Source organism: Pelodiscus sinensis, chromosome 3 (assembly GCF_049634645.1).
Source record: "Pelodiscus sinensis isolate JC-2024 chromosome 3, ASM4963464v1, whole genome shotgun sequence".
Classification (NCBI taxonomy): Eukaryota; Metazoa; Chordata; order Testudines; family Trionychidae; genus Pelodiscus; species Pelodiscus sinensis.
Window position 1 is genome coordinate 110,356,970 of NC_134713.1, and position 25,303 is coordinate 110,382,272.

General features: G+C 44.3%; 1 protein-coding gene across 2 annotated transcripts in view; it reads left to right on the forward strand.

Moving 5' to 3' along the window:
• The window catches only part of TIAM2 (TIAM Rac1 associated GEF 2), a 184,616-nt gene that overhangs the window by 33,004 nt on the left and 126,309 nt on the right, over nt 1-25,303 (forward strand). The window lies entirely within an intron of this gene.

The following is a 25,303-nucleotide window of genomic DNA, read 5'->3' on the forward strand; positions in this document are numbered from 1 at the left end:
AGCTGATTCCAGGAAGCCCGGGGCAGAGCAACTCTGCCTCTGGCTTCCTGTAGTCAGCGCTGGTCAGTTTCAGCAGCTGCTGCCTTGGGGACGCCTGGGGCAGAGCAGCTGGGGTGCTGCTGGGTTGCTCCAGTAGCGCCGCTCCTGGGTGCTACTGGACCAACCCAGCAGCACCCCATCTGCTCTGCCCCAGGCGTCCTGATTCAGCCGCTGCTGAAACTGACCAGCAGCGGCTGAATCAGGACCTGAGGCAGAGCAGCTGGGGTGCTGCCGGGTTGGTCCAGTAGTGCCCAGAGTGGCGCTGCAGGACCAATCGGCAGCGCCCCAGCTGCTCTGCCCCAGGGTCCAAAACAAAAGCCTGGTCTGCTGGGGGGGGGGGGGGGCACACTAGCTGTGCCCCCCCCCCCCAGCAGACCAGGGACACGGGGAGCAGAGCCGCAGCGGCAGCGGTGTGCCGCGCCTCTGAGGCTTTGCTCTGGCAAAGCCTCAGAGGCACGGGACCTGCTGCGGCTGCCGCTTCAGTCCCGGTGCCTGTGGTCTGCTGGGGACCGTCCCCAGCAGACCACAGGCACCGGGACTGAAGCGGCAGCCGTGGCGGGTTCCCGTGCTTCTGAGGCTTTGCTCTGGCAAAGCCTCAGAAGCGCGGGAACCCGCCCGGTGCCCCTGTTCTGCTGGAGACGGTCTCCAGCAGACCAGGGGCACCGGAGCAGCTTACGAACGGGGCTTTCTCGCCCCGGAGCTCGCAGGTAGCAATCCGCCACCTCGACCTCCGGGGCGAGAAATCCCCGTTCGTAAGTGCGGATCCGACATAAGTCGGGGACTGCCTGTGTGTGTGTGTGTGTGTGTGTGTGTGTGTGTGTGTGTGTATATATATATATATATATATATATATATATATAGTGTACATTATATACTGTATATAAAGTGTTCTTAACCCTTTTTATTGTACATACTGTATACAGTATACTGTAATATTTTAGATTTTTTTAAGCCTTTTTTACCCTTTTTGCTCAGTTCATATGCTGCCGCTGTTACCTTGTGATTCATTTTTTGCTGAAGCTCACTCACTAAGCTCTTGCCATTTTGATGCCGGACTATCAGGAGTGCTGGACTATTGGAGTTTTACTGTATATGGAGATGGAGAACTCTTGTAACAGAGGGTTGAGGATTTGAAAAAGGAAAAAGAATGAAAAATATGTTATAGGTGAATTGACAATCTTCAGTAGGTGCAATATACTGGAACACGCATGCTGTCTGTATCTGCTGATTGGTCTATAAAGCTTCAGTGGGGTACTTGAGTTAGTCTGTAACTGGAAAAACTTAAAAAAACAACAAATAGTCTAGTAGCATCTTAGGCCGTGTCTACACTACAACCCTCTGTCGGCAGAGGGATGTAAATAAAGCACATCAAAAGTGCAAATGAAGTGGGGATTTAAATATCCTGTACTTCATTTGCATAATCGCATTCTCGTGCTGTTTTGAACAAGTGCCATTTTGAAACTGAAACCGTGGTTTCTTTCTCATAGAGACTGTCCAGTTTGGCCAATATACATGGCAAAGGGCCATTGCTGGCATTTGATGGCATAGATCACATTAGCGGATGTGCAGTTAAATGAGCGTTTGATGTGGTGGTTTATATGGTTAGGTCCTATGATCATATTGCTTGTATAGTTCACACATCTATACAAACGATATCATCACAGGACCTAACCATGTGTCAGGCAGGAGCCGCTCCAAAAGGGGAGCCAGTTTAAAATAACAGCTCCCTGCACAGACCAGCTGCCTGCCACCCCATGCTGCTGCCTCTGAGACAGGGTGGCAGCAGCCCCTGTCTGCAGGGGGGTCCAAGCTCCCCAGGCTTATCGGTTAGTTGTATAGTCAACTAGACATTGACATCCCTAACTTGTACTTGCCATGGATGTAAATGGGTAAATGAAATTTGAAATATTCTCACTATCAACTCTTACTTTTTCCAAACCTTTTACACAATAAAAGCTTTCCTACTCCATTGGCCCTGGTGTCTGCAACAACCTAGGATTGTAGTTTCTCATGATTTAAACCTGCAGATTATTAATTTGCAGTTTAGTAATGGATCATAATTTCAGCGTACAGTCTTACACATTCTCACAAAGACTGAGTGTGCATATTTGTGCAGAAGTTTACATTTGTACTGTAGGAGGAAGGCAAATAATTTTTGTGCAAATCAGTGCTTGTGCCTGAAAGACAGTGCCTATCATGTGCAAACAAGCTGTGCTCAGATATGCATTTTAAGAAGCTATTAAGCGGACCCCTAATGTGTATCTTTTGTTGTAAAGGCCAATGAAGAGTAAATTACAAAAAATAATTAAAAGATGAGAAGGTAAAATACACTGCTTTTAAAATTTTCACTGAAACTATATTCAGGATCACATACAATTATCTCTGTGGGAAATATCCTGCCAGGTCCATAATGAAAAGAAGAAAATTCATGTAATCCTTGGGCTTCAGTACAGCCATATGTTTATGATTCTGCAGGAAAGAGTAAGTGTAGTACAGGCAGTCCCTGGGTTACGTACAAGATAGGGACTGTAGGTTTGTTCTTAAGTTGAATCTGCATGTAAGTTGGAACTGGTGTCCAGATTCAGCCGCTGCTGAAACTGATCAGTTTCAACAGCAGCTGAATCTGGACACCAGTTCCGACTTACATACAGATTCAACTTAAGAACCCCAGGCATCCCCAAGTCAGCTGCTGCTGAAACTGATCAGCAGCTTGATTCCAGGAAGCCCGGGGAAGAGCAACTCTGCCTCGGGCTTCCTGTAGTCAGCGCTGGTCAGTTTCAGCAGCGGCTGACTTGGGGACGCCTGGGGCAGAGCAGCTGGGGTGCTGCTGGGTTGGTCCAGTAGCGCGGTCGCTCCTCAGCGCTACTGGACCAACCCAGCAGCACCCCAGCTGCTCTGCCCCAGGCATCCTGATTCAGCCGCTGCTGAAACTGATCAGCAGCGGCTGAATCAGGACTCCTGGGGCAGAGCAGCTGGGGTGCTGCCGGGTTGGTCCAGTAGCACCAAGGAGCGGTGCTGCGGGACCAACCGGCAGCGCACCACCTGCTCTACCACAGGCCCCGGGCTTTGCTCCACATCTCCCTGGTCTGCTGGGGGGAGGCACTAGCTGCGTCCCCCCCCCCAGCAGACTAGGGAGACGCGGAGCAAAGCGGCGGAGGACCCGGGCCGGACTGTGGCGCTTCCAGATCAGCGCCGCGGTCCGGCCCGGGTCCTCCGCGGCTTTGCTCCCCATCTCCCTGGTCTGCTGGCTCCCCCAGCAGACCAGGGAGACGGGGAGCAGCTTTTCTCGCCCCGGAGGAGGCGGGCGGCGGGACCAGGCATCCCGCCGCTCCAGTTCTCTGGGGCGAGAAAATCCCCGTTCGTAACTGTGGATCCGAAGTAAGTCGGATCCGCGTAACTTGGAGACTGCCTGTATTTTAAGTCCCGATTCAGAAAAGTACTTAATTTTAAGTAAGTGCCTAAGGCCCAATGATTTCAGTGGAATGCAGATGCACATTTTAAGTTAAACATATGCCTAAATGCTTTCTGAACAGGGATGCTTTCCTGAGTCAGGACATGAAGTTCTCAAAATTCACCCAGGCTACAGCATTCATTAGTAGTGGGTGTACAAGCCTGGTGTTTGCTTTTCAAAGTCAGGATGAATGCATCCTGCGTTTCATGGCAGACCTAAAGGGAATTGGGACAAGAAGCTGACTGTGATCAGAACACGTCATTTTTCTGGTGAAGAGGAAGGGAGGAGGAAAGAAAAACATTAGAACAAAATGGAGAAAAGGCAGAATTTGTAGGTAGACAAATGGGTCTCATTAGAAAGAGCTGTTCATGTTTTCTTTAACCTTCACCAAGACATTACTAATACTGACAATAAATCTCTAAGATTAAAAAATACACCTTTTCCCCCCAGTTGACTGATTAACATCTTCATAGGAGGAACTCTTGCTACAGGAAGAGTCTCAGTCAGACTCCTGGTTTCCTGAGAATTTTTATTCAAAGAATGAAAAGCAAAGAAATAGAACTCTGTTGTGACATGTATGCTGTTATATCCCATCACTTTCAAAATGTCCTTGAAAGACTTTTGCTCTGAGCATACTGGAGGGTGTGGAACTCAAAGGGGCAGCAATCAGCAACATTACTCCTTTAGGAAAATCAGCAGTTCCTCTGCCTATCATGGCCAAGATTAGAAAGCTTGCTGCATAAAACATTGTTACCCTTTTTTGACCCAAATAATTAGCTAGTATGCAAGGTCTTGGGGCATTTCTATTACAAAGAGAAATTGATTATAGTCAGGTATTTCTTTGATACAATTGTGTTTATTTACAAAGAGGATACACACATTCCTTTTTCCCTGAACATAGTAGGAATCAAACAGCACAAGGCAATTTCTTTCCTCAATATTCCAAATGTCTCTTTCCCGCCAGCCCTATGTCCAAAAAGTGTTGTCCTTTAGCTTTATTTCAGGGCCATGGTACAAATTCTTCTCTAGCTATCTGTCATTATCTGCTGCCTTACTTGTATGCTCCTCTGGTGTTTCAGATTGTTTGAGTGTGCACTCTTTTGAGCTCACTCACACTCTTCTACACCTAAACCAGTGTTTCTCAAAGTGATCCATGGACCCATTCTGAGAGAGCTGCGAACTGGCCACTCCAGTTTGTTTATTTACTGACTGTGTAACCACAGAGCCTCGTGACTCTCAATGGTTTCGGTTCGCCATTTGCAGCCAAGGGAAGCCGTGGGTAGCAGAAACCTAGGCCACGCCACTTCCTGCATCTCCCCAGAGCTGCAGAGAGTGAACTGGAGCCAATAGGAGCCATAAGGCTCCATGGCTGTGAAGCTAATGAGTAAACAAACCAGATCAGCCAATTAGCACCTTCCTTAAATTGGGTCTGTGGATCACTTTGAGAAACACTGACCTAGCCCATGCCCAGCAAAACCCTTCTGCCCACATTGCTCTATTTCTGACCCAGCTTGCGTGTGGCCTGTGCTTCATTCTGTTTCAAATCTTTTGGTTCAAAGGAAGTTTAATTGCTTCTTAACATTTACCTTAGACATAAGTGACTTGTGGTAGCATTCGGGAGGTGCATCGCCTTCGTAGGCTCCCATCAAAATTTTAATGGCTAAACGGGGTACCCTCGTGCCAACTTCTTGTCCATCTGAGTGGTCCTCCTCTGCAGGCATCAGTCGCCTATAGCCCTGGAGAAGGGTGGCTGTTTATCCTGAGTAGTCTCAACAAGGTTTCACTGAGCCTCCCACAATCTTTCATCCCAATTCATGTTCTTTTTCCCTTTGACTTGGACTTGGATGGGACTCCTTTCATGCTTAAAGTTGAGCATGAACATTAAGGATTTGTATGTAAGAGTGAGGCCTAAATATCCTATAAAATTAGCGTATGGTCATAGAATCCTAAGGCTGGAAGAGACCTCAGGAGGTCATAGAGTCCAGCCCCCTGCCCAAAGCAGAACCAATCCCAACTAAATCATCTCAGCCAGGGCTTTGTCAAGCCGGGACTTAAAAATCCCTAGGGATGGAGATTCCACCACCTCCCTAGGTAACCCATTCCAGTGCTTCACCACCCTCCTGGTGAAATAGGTTTTCCTAATATCCAGACCTCTCCCACTGTAACTTGAGACCATTGCTCCTTGTTCTGCCAACCGTCACCACTAAGAACAGCTTCTCTCCATCTTCATTGGAACTTCCCTTCAGGAGTTAAAGGCTATCATCAAACTCCTCTCCCCCCCCCCCCCCCCCCCCCCCCACACACACACACTCTTTTCTTCTCCAGACTAAACAAGTCCAAATGCCTCAGCCTCTCCTCGTAGGTCATGTGCTCCCAGGGCTGACCCACAACATTTTGGCACCTGAGGCGGGGAGCTCAAATGATGCCACCATGTCCCCTCGCTGCACCAGGAGCAGACACAATTTTTACAGTCTGGCTCCTAGTGGCGCCCTTCCCCCTCCCCCATACACAGTCTGGCACCTGAGGTGGCCACCTCAGTTTTGCCTCATGGTAAGGCCAGCCCTGTGTGCTCCAGTCCCCTAATCATTTTGGTTGCCCTCTGCTGGACCCTTTCCAATGCATAGGTGGTGGGGTGAGGGGGGGTGTCCCAGAACTGGACGCAATATTCCAGATGTGGCCTCACCAATGCCGAATAAAGGGGAATAACAACTTCTCTAGATCTGCTGGCACTGCTCCTCCCAATATACCCTAATATTCCATTCGCCTTCTTGGCTACAAGGGAATACTGTTGACTCATATCCAGCTTCTCATCCACAGTAATCCCCAGTTCTTTTCTGATGAATTACTACTTAGCCAGTTGGTCCCTAGCTTGCAATAGTGCTTAGGATTCTTCCGTTCCAAGTGCAGGACTCTGCACTTGTCCTTGTTGAACCTCATCAGATTTCTTTTGGTCCAATCCTCCAATTTGTCTAGGTCACTCTGGACCCTATCCCTGCTCTCCAACATATCTACCTCTCCCCCTAGCTTGATCAATTCTCTATTGTTTTCTCTGCTGTTGCGTTACTTGGTTTGCTAAGAGTTAATTACACACTGAAAATGTTTATTTTTATCTGTAGAGTGACTCATGTATGGTTAAATTGAGAGCAGCAGAACCATCAATTCATGAGTTCCGTGACTACATAGATGAGTGTAAGCAAAGATTTTTATCCTGCCCTTGAGAACATTTCTGTTTAATCTTCTTTCCTTCTTTTCAAAGTGTGTTGTATATTGTTCTGGTTAAAATACAAACAACTTTTTAAAAGATTATACTAAGATTTAAGATTGCTGGAAGTGCTTTACATTTATTCCCATTTTGGCTTAATGTCTTTAGGAGCTGGCAAATTACTCAGATAATGTCTCAAGATGGCTGGTCCCAGGAAATGAAGTTGGTTCAGTGCCCTTGCTCCAGAACACTTAAGTGGTCACTTAAGAAAGCGGGGCAGCACTTGGGGGCTATCAAAATTCAGGGATAATTTGAGAGGGACAGAGCTGGTGATTTAACTCTGCCAGAGTCAGGAGACTGAAGAAGGTCCCTGTGAAATAGTGCAGGGACCACAGTCACAAGAGCGTTCTCACCCAAGAGGTGGATTTGTTACTACAACAGAGGGAGCAGTAAAACACATTGCCTTGGAATATCAAGGAGTGGGACTCTATGTGACTTGCTTCCTGGTACCCAAGAAGAAAAGCAAGTGGAGACCAATCTTTGATATCAGGTTTCTCAATTGCTTTATTCACAAACTAAAGTTTCATATGGTCACGTTGGCAGTGATTATCGTCCTTAGAGAAAGGCACATGGTTTACAGCCTTCAATATGAAGTACGCTTATTTTCACATCAGTGTCTATCCAGTGCACCAACATTCCCCGAGATTCATAGTAAGCACCCACCATTTCCAATATAGACTACTTCCCTTCCAAATAGCCACTGCTCCCAGAACCTTAAAGGTTTCTCCATTTTAGCACCCTGTGTCAAATGTTATGAAGTTCTCATGTTTCTATATCTCAGTGGTTGGCTTCTAGCAATGCAGTCCACCTCAAAGCCCACATCCGCCTCGACGTTGCTTGGCCTTCTTTCATGCCTTGAACTCAGCATTAATGTTAAAATCAATCCTGGACTCCATGCTGTCCTAGGACTTTATAGAGCCCATCATCTGTTTGATTACAGCATGGGCCTATCTATGAAGGGACAGGTTCTACACAATGAGACCCATTTTAACTTGCTTTGTCAGCAATCCTTATGTACTGACCAGGATTGCCTGTCCCTCCTTAGCCAAATGGCATCTTGTACATGTTTTCACACCTTTCTCCACCTTTGCTGTCTCCAGACATAGTTCCAATCAGTTAACTTGCTGAAACATCATGCCATGGGCTTCATACTGAGTCCCCCACCAAGGTCCTGGCATCCCTCCAGTGGGGAACAGATCCATTTCCTGTATACGAGGGGGTTTCCTTTTCCCCCTCTTCATCTGACAAGATGATCATCACTAACTCATCCCATATAGTCACAGGAACACTCTTTCGGATCATATGACACAGAGAACCTGGTCTCCCGGAGAATCCAGGATGCACAGAAGTTTTCTGGAATTCTGCGCTCTAAGAAAGGCATGTCGATCCTTTTGCCTGTTCATCTGTTCCTCTTATGTTCTCATTCTGTCATACAACTATGTCTATATCAACAAGCAAGGAGAGATGAGACCAAGTGCTCTATGCTCAGAAGCAGTCCATCTCTGAAATTGGTGTATCAATCATCAGATCTTCTTGTCTACTGCTTATCTTTCTGGGATACAAAATGTGGTTGCGGACTTGCTCAGCAGATATTTTGCAACCAACCACCACTAGGAACTTCACAAATTGGTAGCACACTACCTCTTCATCCGATGGGGGATCCTGACAAGACACCTGTATACCTTGCCTACAAACAACAAATGCACCACATATTGCTCCAGGAGAGCTCTCAACCCCCACTTTCAGAACAACACTCTCTTCTACTCTCCTAGTCGGAACAAATCAACTACACTCCCCTCCTCCACTGCTCCTACCTCTGGTGCTTTGTGACAGCTGATGAGACAGAGTTCTCCTGCGGACCTAGACAGTTTTGGTTCCCAGTTTCCTTTACGTGTCATCTTGACCACCAATTTCTATCTTCAGTTTCCCTGATCAGCTCACACAGTACAACTAGGGTGACCATATTGCACAGTTCTGATATTCGGGCTGGTTTCTTTTATAGGCTCTTATTACCTTCCCCAAACTCTGTCCCAATTTTACATACTTGCTGTCGGTCACCCTAAGTACAATGATGAAAGACATCCCAATCCACAGGTGCTCCACCTCAGAGCATAGTGTCCGCTTGAGAATGGATCTGTTCCTGGGCTGTGCAAAGTATCCTCTTCAGCAGCATAATAGGAAGGAGTCCACTAGGCAATATTATTTGGGGAAGTGGAAATGTTTTGCTTCTGGGCCCAACAAAAGTGAATTTTACTAAAATCAGAGGGGATCCCCCATTCAGCCTGGACTGCCTTCTATCCTTGATGTCATCAGGTTTCAATCTGAATGATGAATCCACTGAATGGTGATTAGACTGTTCCAACCTTCATAGAAGGTTACTCTCTTTATACACCCACTGACTGCCATGTTTTGGAAGTGCCTCACGAGAAACTTCCCACCTGTCCAGTTGATCGCATCACAATGAGACCTGAATCCAGTTCACCCTTGCTAATGAATCCCCTCCCCCTTTGACTCATAGTATCATGCTTGTTCTCCCTCCTTTTCATGAATGATGCCTTCTTTGTTGTTATCACTTCCAAAAGAAGGGTCAGCAAACTTGAAGTTATGATCAGAGGACCTGCCTTTCACAGTTTTCCACAAAGTTTTCCCTCTTTCTGCACCCAAACTTTCCCCCCAAAGGTGATCTCCCTGTTGCACATTAGTCACCACTTTCACTTTCCTATTGGTGTCAGCGTGGGAATGGCGATTCTACTCCCTGGATGTCCGGTGAGCTTCTACCTAAAGAGAACAACTCTTCTCAGGAAGTCCCCCAGACAGATCTATAGTAGAGGGGCGGGAGAGTGGGAAGTGGAATACAGATAGGGTCATGCTTCTCGATGAACCTCCAGTGACAGGTAAGTAACTACATCCACTTCTTTGAGTGACAGTCTCTGTTGTATTCCACTAAGGGGGATTAACAACGTCCCAAACTGTTGCAGTAGGAAAACCTCAGGCCAGCTCCGTACAGAGAGGCTCTAAATGGATTTTGGGTTGCATTAAATTTTGCTAAGTATTATTATGCCGACCTACCTCCCTGCTACAGGGGTGTGGGCTCACTAGGGATCTGTCTGATTCCCAGTGGAAAAAGAAATGGAGCAGACCGAACACCTTTTATCAACTGGGGTGGAAACATGAGGCAAGCCAAGGGTGCATGTGTGGATGAATGGACATAACTTTCAAATTCTCCAACTTCAAGCACATAACTCTCAGTGGAGTACTGATGGGGCCACACACCTGGAAGACCCCTCCTCCCAGCTTATAGATAAATAACTTCCTTGTTCCATGAGTGGAGAAAATGCCTTGAAGTTAGGGACTTAAAGAGCTCCATCTGCTTAATTTCTCAAATAAAAGATTGTGAGGTGACTTGATTAGGCTACATCAGTAACTTTGAAGGGAGAAAATACAAGGTACTAAAGAGTTCTGTAATCTAGGACAGAAGGGCATAAGAAGAAACCAGTGGTTGGAAGCCGAAGTCCGACAAATTCTAATTAGAAATTAGATATACATTTTTAACAATGAGGGTGATTAACTCCTGGAACAAACGAGCAAGGGAGGGGTGGGGATTCTAAATCTCTTTATGTCTTGGTATCAGAACTGAAGATGTGCTTTAGCCAAACACTAGTTAGTTACTTGAAATGTAAGGGCATTGGATATACAGGTCAGACTAGGTGATTTGTTGTTTCTTCTGGCTTTATACTATGACTCTGTAAATGTCTTCAGTCTCTACTACATGGGTGTGCAAATTCCAGCCTATGGTTAGACCCTGGCAGGCTGCCACCACTATATTTACCTGTGCCTCTGCAGGTATCCAGCAATTTCAGCTTTTGTTGGCCACGGATCTCCATTCACAGCTAATGGGAGCAGCTGGAAGCAATGTCAGTTTGTGCCACTTCCCACCACTCCCATTGGCTGTGAACAGTGATCCGTGGCCAACAAGAGCTGCAATTGCCTGGTTCCTGCAGAGGTGCAGGTAAATATTACAGTGGTAGCCCGCCAGAGACTAATCTTGGGAGTCCGCCATTTTTTTTTATTGACCACCTCTGCTCTTCTATATGGTACATCATTCAATTGCTTCAAGCAATACACCACTTTTTAAAATTCTAGAGCATTGTGATATATTTTGTGAAGGGAAAAAAACACATTCAGTACCGGGAAAAGCAAATCAGGAAGAATCCCTGGTGTGACTGTTTCCTCTATCACTCAGCAAATCCACCACCCTTTTTATCATAAGTTAAATATTTCTCTAACTTTTGCCAGTGTTATTGATAGCACTCAGCACATTACAGTGCAACTTCCTTTTATTTATTGGAATGAATATCCTGTTGCATCAACTCCACTTTTCAAAAAAGAAAGAACAGTCATGCTTAAGGAACACGATTACAGTATTAAATAGTAATTTGCTTTATTAATTGAGGGCGAATTTGTGGCTTTTCCACAATCCATTTGCATAGGACAGTCCATAGCTGCACTGTCCCCAGAAGGGGCTAGTTTGTCTCCTTGTTTTCTCTTTGCATTGGAGATGGGCATATTTTCTTTTACCATCCTAGCTACCCTCGCAGACACATTGGGTTTGGAGCCATGGCTCTGTCCACTTTCTGCTGCTGGTCTGCTCCCTGCCTTTCTATGCAGATGCATTAGACTTCTAAACTCTTTAGCAGTGTTGAGAGTGTGAGGGTTGTTCATTTGTTAATAAACTGTTTGTGTCTGTGAACTTAATCCAGGGCTTGACAACAGCTTTGACTGTTAGTGACCTGTGTTAATGTAGGTGTGGATTTCCTCTTCTACCTGCTGCTGGTGAGGCGAATAGTTCAGCAAATGTGGCTTTCATAGAAAGCCAGGGAAGAGCTTTGAAGGCAAACCTGAGTTTCTTTTTAATAACCAAAACAAAGAGAAAGGACTTCCTTTCAGAAAACTGAGGAAGGAAAATAATGATGTTCTTTACAATAGTGACTTGCAGCTTTTAATTATTACCTGTATGCAGAGCCGGTCCTGCTGCTGGCCACTTCTGGGGCACAGCGCAGTCTGCGGTGCCTGAATAGGTAGGAAGCCTGTCGTAGCACCTCCACTAGTCACCCTGCAGCAATGAGTCCCACCCAGTGCCTGACATTCCATGACCCAATACTGGGATGCAGCCCCTAGTTGGAAAACCACTGATTTAGAGTCTGTAAAAGTTGAACCCATGATGTTTGGATTTAATTTGGCAGAAAGAAAGTGCCGTATAACTCTTGTCAAAATGTTCCTCAGCCCTGTTATCTGTTCTGTTTCTACATTCTGGGGGATAAAATTACCATTTAATATATCACCTCTTTTTGGTTTTTGACTTGCTGCATCACACAACACAATACATCATAACAAAGTATAATAGATGCCTGAAGGGTAAATAGTAAAAGAATATGGCATTTTAGCTGAAAGTGAACGAGACTGGCACTTTTAATCCCAAGTAAAGGAAGTGAAAAACACAGTACAATAACCGGTGCCAATAAATGCGGGAACATTGCTGTTTATACATAACTGGACATAACTGCTGATAGCTTTGCACACTGAAATCAAATAACATTATGAAAACAGGAAGCTAAAATATGTGTGTGTGTTGTGGTGAGGAGATGGGTCACATCACTTGGTAAATTTTAGATCAACTCCAGGGAGATCAAATATTGTGTCTGAGTATGTGGATGATGTTATTTCCTGGACCATTGTCACAATAAATTCTAGCCCACATACTGCATTGTTCCTAGAAGTGCCCCATCTCAATCTATTTGTCAGTCTAACTTCCGATATGTTTAAATTTGCACCCATTGTTGTAATATCAGAGAACCACTTAAAATATTTTTCATCTTGCCCAGCAGTTAGCAGTAATGGCTTGCTGAGAAGAAAAGTTTGTAGTTGCCATTTGTTTGAGTGAGAGAGGAGTATTTTTGTGGGAAAACTAGGTGGAAGTAATGGGCCAAAATCTCCCTTGCATTGTATCTTGTGTACTCAGGTATCCAGTACAAAGTGAGGCTAAAATGCAACCCAATTAGAATGGTAAAATTGAAGCCAGTTGACAGATTTTGCCTAGGTGGAAATGACTACACAAGATGCAGGGCAACAGAGAAACAGACTTTTCCTTTTGCTCATAGGAAGAAAGTTTGTGGAGGCCCCAACAGCTTTGGAATGAGTGCTGGGGAATACAATACATGGAGGAGACATAGATGCACGCATTTTGGGTAATAAATCACTTCTGTCTTTTAAATACACTTAGGGTCGTAAGTTTTGTTTGGTGCACAGTAAGCAAAATGATCCTGGTTTGTTGTCCTGCCCATTTGTTTATTCTGCACTCTCTGTAGTTAATGAGAAGTTACATAGGGCTATGCTGTGTGTCTGTGATAACCAAACAGCCACCTCAGTAGTTTATAAAATACTAGTAATAATAAAAATTTGAAGATACTTGTTAGCCAGAGGACTACGCTTAAGAGCCAGAGTTAATTGTGTTACATGGAGGGGCCCAGCAGTGAGAAACAGGGCAATGACCTCCTGAAAATCTTAGCTTTCCATACTGGGTGCTAGGGGAAAAAAGTCCAGTGCTTGAGATTCTTGCTAAGGGTCTGTCTCTGAGCTCTGCTTAATGTCTTTGTCTTTGATATCGGCCAGTGGCTAGTATATATGTTTGATAATGCAAAGTCTGGCCCTCTCCCAGCTGGAAAGCAGAAGGAGCTGTTTCTGTCTCTGCTCTCTAACTCAGCATCCCAGACACTCCTATTGTTGGAGGAGGTTTCTGACAATCGACACTCCCCCTGCTTATGTAAAGGGGCTGTTACTGTTGTTCTAGCTTGCAACAGCCTTCAGATGTCTGTGATGGTCAGGGGAGTCACTGCTACTATACCCCTCCCCCAGTCTTGGAATAGTTCCAATTCCTGCCTCTGCTGCTGTTTGCAACCTTCCTAAACAATAGTAGCATAAAATCAATATGATTCTTGACAATTTTACCGTTGCCTACAGGATACTGAATAGGAACATCTTATACCTCTGTATCTTAGCAAAGTTCTGAGGAATAGTGGACACCTGGAAGTTATCGGACAGCAGACACAGGCATATATCATAGCTTAGGATTCTTCTTTTCTCACATTTGGAAGGTTCTCTTTGTTACCATAAGAGCTGGAAATGTTTTTAAATGAAAGCTTAATACAGTAAACTTCCAATAATTCGGCACCTTTAGGACCCAGGGGGTGCCGGATTATCAGATATGCCAGACTATCAGAAGGGGGGGCTATGAGGGGTCTGAAGTGGGGTGGGAGGGGATGCCACTCCAGACCCCTCGTAGCCCCCCCTTGCGATAGTCAGGCTCTGCCCCAGGAGTCCCTGATTCAGCCGCTGCTGGTCAGTTTCAGCAGCAGCTGAATCTGGGATGCCTGCAATAGAGCAGATGGGATGCTGCCGGGTTGGTCCCGCAGCGCCGAGGGGCAGCGCTACAAAACCAACCCGGCAGCTCCCCAGCTGCTCTGCCCCAGGCGTCTGGATTCAGCCTGTTGGTGAAACTGACGCTGCTGGTCAGTTTCAGCAGCGGCTGAATCCCAACGCCTGGGGCAAAGCAGCTGGGGTGCTGCCAGGTTGGTCCCATAGCGCCGCCCCTCAGCGCTACGGGACCAACCCGGCAGCACCCCAGCTGCTCTGCCCCAGGGGTCCCCAAGTCAGCCGCTGCTGAAACAGATCAGCGGCTGATTCCAGGAAGCCCCGGGCAGAGCAGCTCTGCCCCGGGCTTCCTGGAATCAGCCGCTGATCTGTTTCAGCAGCGGCTGACTTGGGGACCCCTGGGGCAGAGCAGCTGGGGTGCTGCCGGGTTGGTCCCACATCGCCATCCTTTGGCGCTGCGGGACCAACCTGGCAGCACTCCAGCTGCTCTGCCCCTGGCTTCCCCGATTCAGCTGCTGGTCAGTTTCAGCAGCAGCTGAATGGGGGAAGCCTGTCCGGCTGCCCTAGCACTTCCGGGTTCCTGATGGTGCCGGACCATCAGGAGTCCCGGAGCATTGGATGCCGGACTAATGGAGTTTTACTGTAAATCTAAATGAAAGGAAGGTATCGCCTAGTGTTAAACAAATAAATAATAACCAGTTCTTCTGAAATTGATGGCTTAGATCCTACCCCTGGAAGGGATAGCTTCCCACTTCAAGGCTAGGACACAGAATGGGGCAGTTTTTCAGAAGTGGGGAGACACCTACAGCTTTTGTTGAATTCAGCAGAAGTTATGAGTGCTCAACTCTTCTGAAATTCAGACACCCTGTGCCTCTATACTTATTAAAATATAGTTAGAGTTTGTTCAGAAGGGGGCAGTGGCTGAATGGCATAACATGTTGAATTTTGTTCCTGTTTTTTATTTGTTTTACTTCAGCATTTTTGTTGAAGATATTTTGGGTCAGAAATTTAAATTTTGAAATGTTTCAACGAATGTCATCAGATCTGAGCATCCTTAAACTTCAATAATGGATTTAAATTCAAACTTGAATCTGGATTCAAGCTAGTTCCCATCTCTACAAAGGGCTAAACCAGTGGTCTCCAATCTTTTTGATGCCCAAGATCGCTTTCTAAATTGAAAGGCAACCCAGGATCTACCCTGCCCTTTCCCCAAAGCACCACCTTGTTTACTCCATCTTTCTTCTCCCTCACTCACTTTAACCAGGCAGCGGTTGGGGTGCAGGAGGGAGTGTGGGGTGCAGGCTCTGAGAGGAGGTACAGGATTGGTGCGGAAGGATGTGCATGTTGCTGGTTCTGGGAGAGAGGTCAAGGCTGGGGCAGGAGTTTGGAGTGCAGGGTGTTGGCTCTGAGAGGACTGGGGCAGGCGGTGAGGTGCAGGAAGAGGTATAAGGTGCAGGCTACAGGAGGAAGATGGGAGTTGGAGGGCAGCATTTACTGCCAGCCCTGTCTCCACACTCCTACTGGAAGGAGCTAACATGGTGGGGGGAAGGGGGAAGGGCAGTGCTTATAGGCAGGTGCAATGCACCGCTCCACTCACACAGGGCCTCACTGGCCTTTTCTGGGAATGGGCCGACATCATGGTGCTGGAGCAAGCAGAGAGCCTATTTTAGGGGACAGCCCTGTTCCACCACCAGAGATTGTGATAGATTGACAGACTCCCCAGGATCAACCAGTTGATCACAATCAGCAATTTGGTGACCGCTGGGCTAAATCAAACTCCAACGTCAGGGCATTCAAAATCCATGCCCAGGTATAAAATTTCATGCTGGATTCTTGGCTATTTTATGCAGCACTGGTAGGCGATTAAGAAATACCTTCTGAGTGATTTGAAAAGTGCTGAGTGACTGACAGGCTCAGTGGAGTGGAAGTCTTTCCAGGATTAGCCCTGTATTGCAGGTTGAACCTCTCTACTCTGGCATCCGCTGGACTTGACCCAGTTCCAAGCCAGAGAATTTTCTGGACCACAGAGGTCAATATTGTCTAGCAGCATTACTAACACTTCCAGGGTATGTCTACACTACAGCGCTAATTTGAACTAACTTAGTTCGAATTAGTTAATTCGAACTAAGCTAATTTGAACTAACGGATCCAGACTAAAAAACTAGTTCGAATTAGCGTTTTGCTAATTCGAACTAGCATGTCCACATTAAGTGGACCCTGAACCGGGGTTAAGGATGGCCGGAAGCAGTGCCGGCAGGGCATCAGATGAGGACTTAGAGCGTGGAGCTGCTGTCTCAGGCTAGCCGAGGGCTGTGCTTAAAGGGACCCGACCCCCACCCCGGACAGACAGTTCTCAGGGGTGCCCCGCTTACAAAGCAGTCCTGGCTTGGAGTGCCCTGAGTGCCCACACTGGGCACATCACAGCACTCGGCCATCAGCCCGGCTGCACTTGCCGCAGGCTGCCATCTGGGGAGAGGGGGCAATTGGGGGGGCTGCAGGAGAGCTTCCACCCCCAGAAGCCCGCAGAGCCAGCCCAGTCCTCCCCATCGGGGGCTCGTACCCCATTCCTCCCTCACCTCCTTCCACTTATCCTTCCCTAGCCCCCCTTCCTGATGTACAAAATAAAGAAAACGTGTGGTCAAAAATAGAATCTCTTTATTGAACAAAACTCAGGGAGACTGGGAAAAGGAGGTGGGAGAGGGGAAGAGAGAGGGTGGGAGAGGGGAGGGCAACTAAAATGATCAGAGGTTTGGAACAGGTCCCATATGAAGAGAGGCTAAAGAGACTGGGCCTTTTCAGTTTAGAAAAGAGGAGACTGAGGGGGGATAGGATAGAGGTCTATAAAAGCATGAGTTGGGTGGAGAGGGTGCATCAAGAAAAGTTCTTCATTAGTTCCCATAAAGAAGGACTAGAGGACACCAAAGGAAAGGAATGGGTAGCAGGCTTCAAACTAGTAACAGAAAGTTGTTCTTCACAAAGCAAAGAGTCAACCTGTGGAACTCCTTGCTGCAGGAGGCCGTGAAGGCTAGAACTAGAACAGAGTTTAAAGGGAAGTGAGATCAAGCCATGGACCCAACCTCCATGAAGTGGTATTAGCCAGGGGGTAGGAGTGGTGTCCCTGCCCAAAGTTTGTGGAAGGCTGGAGAGGGATGGCATGAGACAAATGGCTTGGTCACTGTCTTCGGTCCGTCCCCTCCAGGGTCCCTAGGGTTGGCTGCTGTCGGCAGACAGGCTACTGGGCTAGATGGACCTTTGGTCTGACCCAGTATGGCCATTGTAAGCTCAGGGTCGGGGGTCTCAGTGGACCACCTTGATTTTCATGCCAACCTGCTCCTAGGTGGCCAGGCTGGCAGCTCTCCTGCCCTAGATGGCCACTTTCCTGTGCCTAGTGTGGAGGTCGTGGACAAGGTCTACGATGTCCACACTAGACCAGGCAGGTGCCCGTCTCTTGTGGTCCTGGGCAAGCTCCCGGGAGCCGCCAGCCTGGTCCCGGGAAGAGGGGGAGGGCTGGGAGGCATCGGGTGGCTGGCTCGAGCCGTGCCAGGTGCAGGGTCTGCTGGCTGGGTGCTGGCAGGCTTGCACCTGGCACAGGCACCGTAGCCAGCCCGTGCCCCTTTAAGGGGTCCGGGGCTGGGAGGGGAGCAATAGAGTTTCCCTGGTGTTGGCCAGAGCCTCCCACTAGTTCGAATTAAGGGGCTACACAGCCCTTAATTCGAACTAGTAAGTTCGAACTAGGCTTAGTCCTCGTAGAATGAAGTTTACCTAGTTCGAACTAAGTGCTCCGCTAGTTCGAATTAAGTTCGAACTAGCGGAGCGCTAGTGTAGCGCCTATCAAAGTTAATTTGAACTAACGTCCGTTAGTTCAAATTAACTTTGTAGTGTAGAAATACCCCCACTGCTTACTGGGCTCTTAGAAGACTTTTGGGATAAATTAACAGCACAGAACACCAAGAGCTAGGACTGGTGGCTGTAAACTTTATGGGGCTGCGGGGAAACTTGGCCACACCCATGAAAAATGGACATCCAGCTAACTAAAATCATGCTGGATGATGGCTGTTTCTGGACCAGAGTGCTCTGGACTAGAGAGGTTCAATTTATGTACAGTTCTTTCTGTCTTTGAAATTAATCTTTTTCTTGATTTAATCTGTAACTAGGTGTTTTTGATAGATGCGGGAAAGTAAAGATAAATTGTAGTAATCTAATTTGAACTATGTCCTTTGCAATGGCTTCAATATGTTGGCATGGTCTTCCCATGCCAGCATAGCCTGAAACCAGTGAGAGTACTCATGTGCCTAAAATTAGGATGAATCAGGAGGACCTAAAGGCAGACCTTCATGACTTTTCTCCAAAGCTGTGGACCTGATTTAAAGCCTGCTGAAATCAAAAGAAGTCTTTCCATTTTCTGCAATTTGGGTTTGGATTGTGCCCTGTATCAGCAGTACCATTATGTCAACAGTAACATTTCAAGAAACTGGAAGATAAATTGGCAAGGTAGTAAGGAATATACAGAACTGTAAAACTGATGCTTCAGATTAGGCTTCTCATCAAAAACCATAGTTGAGTGTTACTGGAGAAAAAAAGAGCAGTTAGAAAACCAGATATGCTTCTGCAAAAATGTTTGGAGTTGTTGGAGGCAAAAAACTTACCAAACCCTACATTGCTGGTTGTATTTCTTGCAAGTATACTTAATAGTGATATGCATCATGCTCATCTATATATGGAAGAAAGCTATAGTATTTCCCCTAGAAAGAGTCAACAAAGAGGAACGTTAATTGCAACCCTTTCAAATGCCAGGGACCAGGAAAGAGTCCTTATGGCTGCCAGATGCAAACAAGATATCCTATTTGAGGGCAAGAAAATCCTTTCTCTTCCCAGATCCAGACCCTGAAGTCCAGGCAAAGAGAAGGGAATTTGGAACAGTTAATAGAAAATCATAATGAAAGATGTCAATGCTATGCTTATTTCCCATAAAGCTCTGGTTTCTGAGTGCAGACAAAGTCTCAAATTGTATCCTAAGTCTTCACAGGCAAAGGAAACAAATAGCCCAGATACCCTGTCTGATGCATCCAAAGGGGAGGAATGCCATGTCTTTCCTTGTACCCTGCTGAAACCATGCTGTGGCATGGAGTACACCACATGTTGTGAGGTGGATTCAGACTGTGGGTAGAGATCAGGAGGAACCACAGAAAATTTCACACTAACATAGACCATGAGCTTTTGTGCATTTCCTTGTCACATTGTTTAACATAGGAGTGGAAGAGGTTGTTCTATAGACAGTAAGTGGTAGGGGAAATCCCTGGCAATGCAGTTCCATGAAAATGGCCAGCAGATCCCAAAATATCGGCTAGTTCTGGGGGTGGGTCCCTGCTGCTTCATCCATGGGACAAGCCTCTCCACAGGTAGAATGCATGTGACACAACACAGAGAATCTCACTGAGTTTCTGATCCCCTGCATGGGATTTTTCTTGCATATGGGACAGTTAGGGCCATAGTCAGGAAGATTGTTAGAAGAAATTGGCTAGTTCCTTGCTACATATGATCTTGTTGTAAACTGTTGTGTGGTCAGTGTAGATACATTTGATGGCTGAATATGCCCTGTGTTTAGTTAGTGTTTTTGTTTTTTTTTATGCAGTTAGGTATTTACTATGTTATGTTGGCAAAACACCTTACATCTTTCTGTTTTAATTGGCAGTCTTTTAAGTCTCTGCCTTCTGCTACCTCAAGTGCTTATATGGAGGTGATTATGAATATGAATTGTTTCAACTCACGTTAATGGATCATTTTACCCTTGTAGTATTTTTTTAAACATGTTTGGAGGGAGTTTTGGTATAGTGATAAGTTTCTAACTTCTGATCCCCAGACAGGCTGTTATAGACAAAATAAGAGAGTTGCATTTTAAGCAATATCCTTTGTCACCTAATCAATGAATTGTTAGTGTACCACAATCTGTTTTGTTCTATATGGTGATCTGGTAACTATTTATGGTGTGTGTGTGTGTGTGTGTGTGTGTGTGTGTGTGTGTGTGTGTGTGTGTGTGTGTGTGTGTGTGTGTGTGTGTGTGTGTGTGTGTGTGTGTGTGTGTGTGTGTGTGTGTGTGTGAGAGAGATATTTTCCTCATAAAATTCTAATACTTTTTTTAAATTACTACATTAATATCACTGTTATTGTTGGTTGTTTCAGGAACTCCAGTCAAGTACTGTCATTTCAGAGGAAGTCAAAATATAGAGAATTCTGTTGATTCTGGCAAAATGGTTTGAATTAGTCCTGTTGATCCTTCCCTCTGAAAACATCGGGTGCTATCTCCTGATTCTATTGACAGGGATGGGCTATGTGAAACAGTTATTGGCACAGAAAGTGTTTCTGATTTCTGGTAAGATAGTTAGCTAGGAAACAATTGATGCAGCTACTGTCATTTTTGCCCTCTTCCCTAATGTATACCCTCCCCCCAGTTTTAGTAGTACAGGAATATTTATGAATGTTTTCATTTAAATATGAGTGCTAGTTATCTGCCACTTTTTATGCCGCTAAGACAGTACATGTAGACCTATTATCTATCAGATGGTTAATTGTAGGGGAAGGATCATGATGTCTTTCTGTAATATAAAACTTCACAAAATATATTTTTTTTAAATTATTTGGTCTTATCAACATGTTTGTCAATTCTCCATTGGTGGAATTATTGTATTTACTTTTTTGGTATCTATAGGGCTTCACAATGTATGGCTCTTTATTTAAAGCAAGGATTTTTGAAGTTTGATCTGCTATACTGAAACAAATGTGAAAAGCCAACCCTCTTATCCAGATTATATTTTAAAGATAATAGAAGCTTCTTCTCTACTTAACTCATTTGATTAAACCAGAACATATTGTGATTGGTGCTCTCAACTGGGTGTGATGGGCTTCTTGGGAATAATTCTGTTGTTTCACATTTTATTTTCTAATGAGAAGAAAGAGTCCTCTGAGAATTGCTGAGTAATCTAGGCCATTAGGAACCTGTCAATTTAAACACCACCATCCCCAATCAGAAAGAATGTTGTAAATGGGTAGACATTCTGTTGAAATTGTCCTTATTAATTCTGCTTTGGGCATATTTCTTTGCAGCATCTTACATGTTTTCATGTGCATCACTCCATTTAAGAAGTATAAAATGTATATGGGGAAACCTTTATTTTAGTGTTTGTATACAAGATTGTTTCTAGTTACATTTCTGTATAATTGTAATGTAATTCAGCAGTTGACTTCAGCAGTCTTATGAGCCCCAAATGCTCAAAAACACGAATCAAAACTTCAAAAAATCATGGGATTGGCTTAAAAATATGAGCTATTTTTTTTAAAGTAGTATATTTTGAAATTTTGTTATTTGCCTTCTGGTTTCTGAGCCTTTAGAGTGCACTCTAGTCCAATTTTCAAACTTTTCTCTGCAACAGTGAAGGCTGCTGGAAATGTATTTTTTAATAAAAAGAGCTGACATCTATTTTTTTAATAAAAAGAGCTGTATTCTCAGAGAATGGAACTTTAAAACACCAAACATTGTGAAACTTGTGATAACCACAAGAGCTAGCAGTACTGATTTAATTAAAATGTATTTTACACCAGATCTATTCTTATGTCTTTTGATACAGATTACCTAAGCAAACATTAATTGACAGAACTTGCTTAGACGGTCCCCCATATTTATCCCATGGTAACAAACGCTCTTTATAAATAATTCATGTATGACTTAGTGTGTTGCTGCAAATATCAACTCTGTGACTCAAAATGAATTTATCATGATCTGTTGACTTACCAGTGTCCCTTTGTTAAAAATATATTTAAGTGTCTGACCCTCCATCTTTAATGTCAGATAATAAATATCCAGTATTTGTCAAGGCAGTTAACTGCTCTGTTGGATCAGTTAATGGCACAAGCAACATTGGTTATGAAATGTGAAACACCTGAGATTTATAAATATTTATGTCATGAAACCCTTGCCGATAAATATTTGTGCACGTTAGATAGAATTTTAAATTGCTTGTTTGAAGACTCCAGTTTCCAAATGCTTTGAACTAAATGCAAATTATTTAAGATATTTTAAGTAATCCGTTTTAAATTTCTATGAACATTTTTCAATTTAGTTTTGTGCTATGCAAGAACATACATTTTAAAAACCTTTGAAACGCATGTTGCTGTAATAAGTCTTTCACATGCTGTTGCATTTGTTTGCAACAAAAGATTTTCCTGAGTAAGTGATGATGGTTGATATTCCTAGATAACCTCATAATTATCTGTGATTTCTTTAGACTCATTTCCATATTCTTATGTTCAGAGGTCTTGAGAACAGAGGGGATAGCAGGGAGAGAAAGAGAGAGGGAAGGAGAAAAAGCTAAAAATACAATAAATCTTTTCCTAATACTATTTTTCCATGTAAGCAGTTGTAGGTGTCAAAAAGATGTTGTGACACCACATGGAAGAAGAGTTAGTCCAATAGACACATTTTCCATTAAGTTGTGTCCTGTGCTATGAGAGAATTGTGTGAACCTGCGAAATACTGTGACATATCAATGCTATTTCTGTGTTTTTTATAGACACCAGCTCAGAAACGGATTGGGTTGGGAAGGCATGTGGTTGTATGGTGTGTTGTCACATCTATCAGCTGTTATCTTGTTTTTGTGACTCAACTTACTTTTTTTTAATGAAAGCTTCTGCCTGTTATGGTTGTGAAGAAAAATTTAGCTCACATTTTTTAAATTAACTGATATAGAACTGAGTGCAGAAAGCTTGAAGCAATAGCTTGTGGAGGTGTGAACTACCCTATTCATCTCAGGGAGCTGTTAACTCAGATGTGTAATGATGATTATTTAAATGTAAAGCATTTAAAATATTTCATTCCAGCATGTAGGAAAGGGAGCAGGGGGGAGGAGTTTGGCAACTCAGATGCATGAAGCTTATTTTTCTCACTTTGACCCCTAAGTTCAGATCATTTTATTATCTTATCTGATGTTATCATCTACAGTTCTATGCAGATACCATTATCCTGCTTGCTCTCTAAGCTGATCTCCCATTTTTTATTTTTCTTCTGACACATGCATTGGTTTATAAGAGAGTTACAAGAAGCCCTATATAGCTAGGCACTCTAGTTGCTTTTGAAACACACTGAAAAAAAATGAAATAAAAAATAGTGACCCCATGCATCTAACAATTCTAAAGGATCTGACAGCACAAAAATGAAGCAAATGGCCCATGTTATTTTAAACATCACCTGGCAATGCAAAAGAGCCGAGGAGAACACAAAAAAATTGTGGGCCAGTATGCCATGAATGTCATCAATTCACATTATTTTGGTCCATTACGGAACAGTCTTCCCAGCAAACGTCCTGCCACGCTCTTTCCCTGTAAACCTTGTTCTACAAGGAAGAAGGGATGTGTCAAAAGAGCAGGTTTTTCTGAAATTTGGTGCCATGTAGACGCGCCAAATTTCAGAAAGGCCTCTTTTGACAGAAAAGCAGAAGAGATATGCAAATTGCGTATATTTTTCCGACTTACCTTTGTAGTCTAGATGTAGCTATAGGGAAATGAGATTAGGAAGCAGTAACCGGAACAGGGGCAGAACATTAGTTTGTAGAAGAGGTGAAATTTTTCAGTGATTGAAATGATAGTGATAGATGATAAGAGATTTCACATGGTTTGAACTTTCCCTGCCAGCTGGCAGGGAACTAATCGGTTCCTTACAATAGATCTGCTTGTTCCAGTTCCTTTCAACTGTCTAAAGAGACCAAAGAAAATCAAAGTGCTTGCTTGTTGTTAATCTGATGATCCCTGTAAGAAACTCTGTATCCTTCAGATTTCTCTCTCATGAAATCAGCACACTTCCTAACTCAGTGATTGTCATCCATGGAAAAATACTTGTCAGTTGCAGTAGGCAATCCCTTTGAAACAGTCAGGCTTCATTTTAGCCCATTCCTTGCACAACTACTTGTGCATTTTCATAGTAGCTTGATTGAAAGATTCTGATATGAGAAACCTGATGTCCTACTTTGAACTTCATTATTTGAGGAGGGAGTGTTTGTAGGGATTACAAAGATGATATGGTTTGGCAGCTATGATCATTGGCTGTCATTTTAAACAGACTTGATACATACGGCATTTAACTAGATGAACTTTATCCTAGAATCAAAAGGATAGCTGTATTAGTCTGAATAACATGAACAATGAGAAGTCCTGTGGCACCTTATAGACTAACCGATTTACTGGAGCATAGGCTTTCCTGGGCAAAGATCCACTTCGAAGTGGGTCTTTGCCCACGAAAGCTTATGCTCCAATAAATCGGTTAGTCTATAACGTGCCACAGGACTTCTCGTTGTTCATTCTAGAATGTTTCTTTAGAATTGTTACCGATTTAACATATCTTCTACAATGCACTCTGGCCATAATATTAAAACATTTGTGCTTAAAACTGGGCTTCTATGTTTTGTAGGCACCTAAATATGTGGCTTTGTTCTCAGATGTGCTGGCCATCCATAGCTCCCACTGTAATCAGTAGATGTGGCTGCTCAGCACCTCTGGAAATCAAATATAGATTTAGGAGCCTAGGCTTAAGCACTAAAATTTTAAAAAATATGGTCATTTATGTAATATATGTGTCTATTTTTTATCTTATGACAGTTATTAGAAACAAATAGTTCATCCTGTAGGCTATTGCAGCTCAGTACATCTTTAAAAAAACAAAACCAAAGAGAGCATAGGTTCTTCCAAGATATGCATGGCATTATTATGTAAAACCATACAATTATTTTGAGGGTTTTTTCATGCCTATAACATTCCAGGAGTGGATTTGGAAGCTTTGTATTTATCAAGGCATTATACACAAGGGTGTTAGGTATAGAAACTTGCTGTTAATGAGTTTTAAAAAAAGACACTGAGGCTACGTTCAAGCTAGCATACCTGTATTCAGCAAACTTTCTAGTAGCTTTCCTATGGAACTTTCGTGGTAATTCTGGAATGCAGGGTCAAACAACAGCCTAGTCATAGAGTATTCCCTGGTGGCTTTGAGGCAGCATGGAAGGCCGTCCAGGCTAATCATTTCAAGCGGCCCATGGAAAACCACTTTCTGGTTAAGTCTGCATCATACTGTTCCACCAATGGAA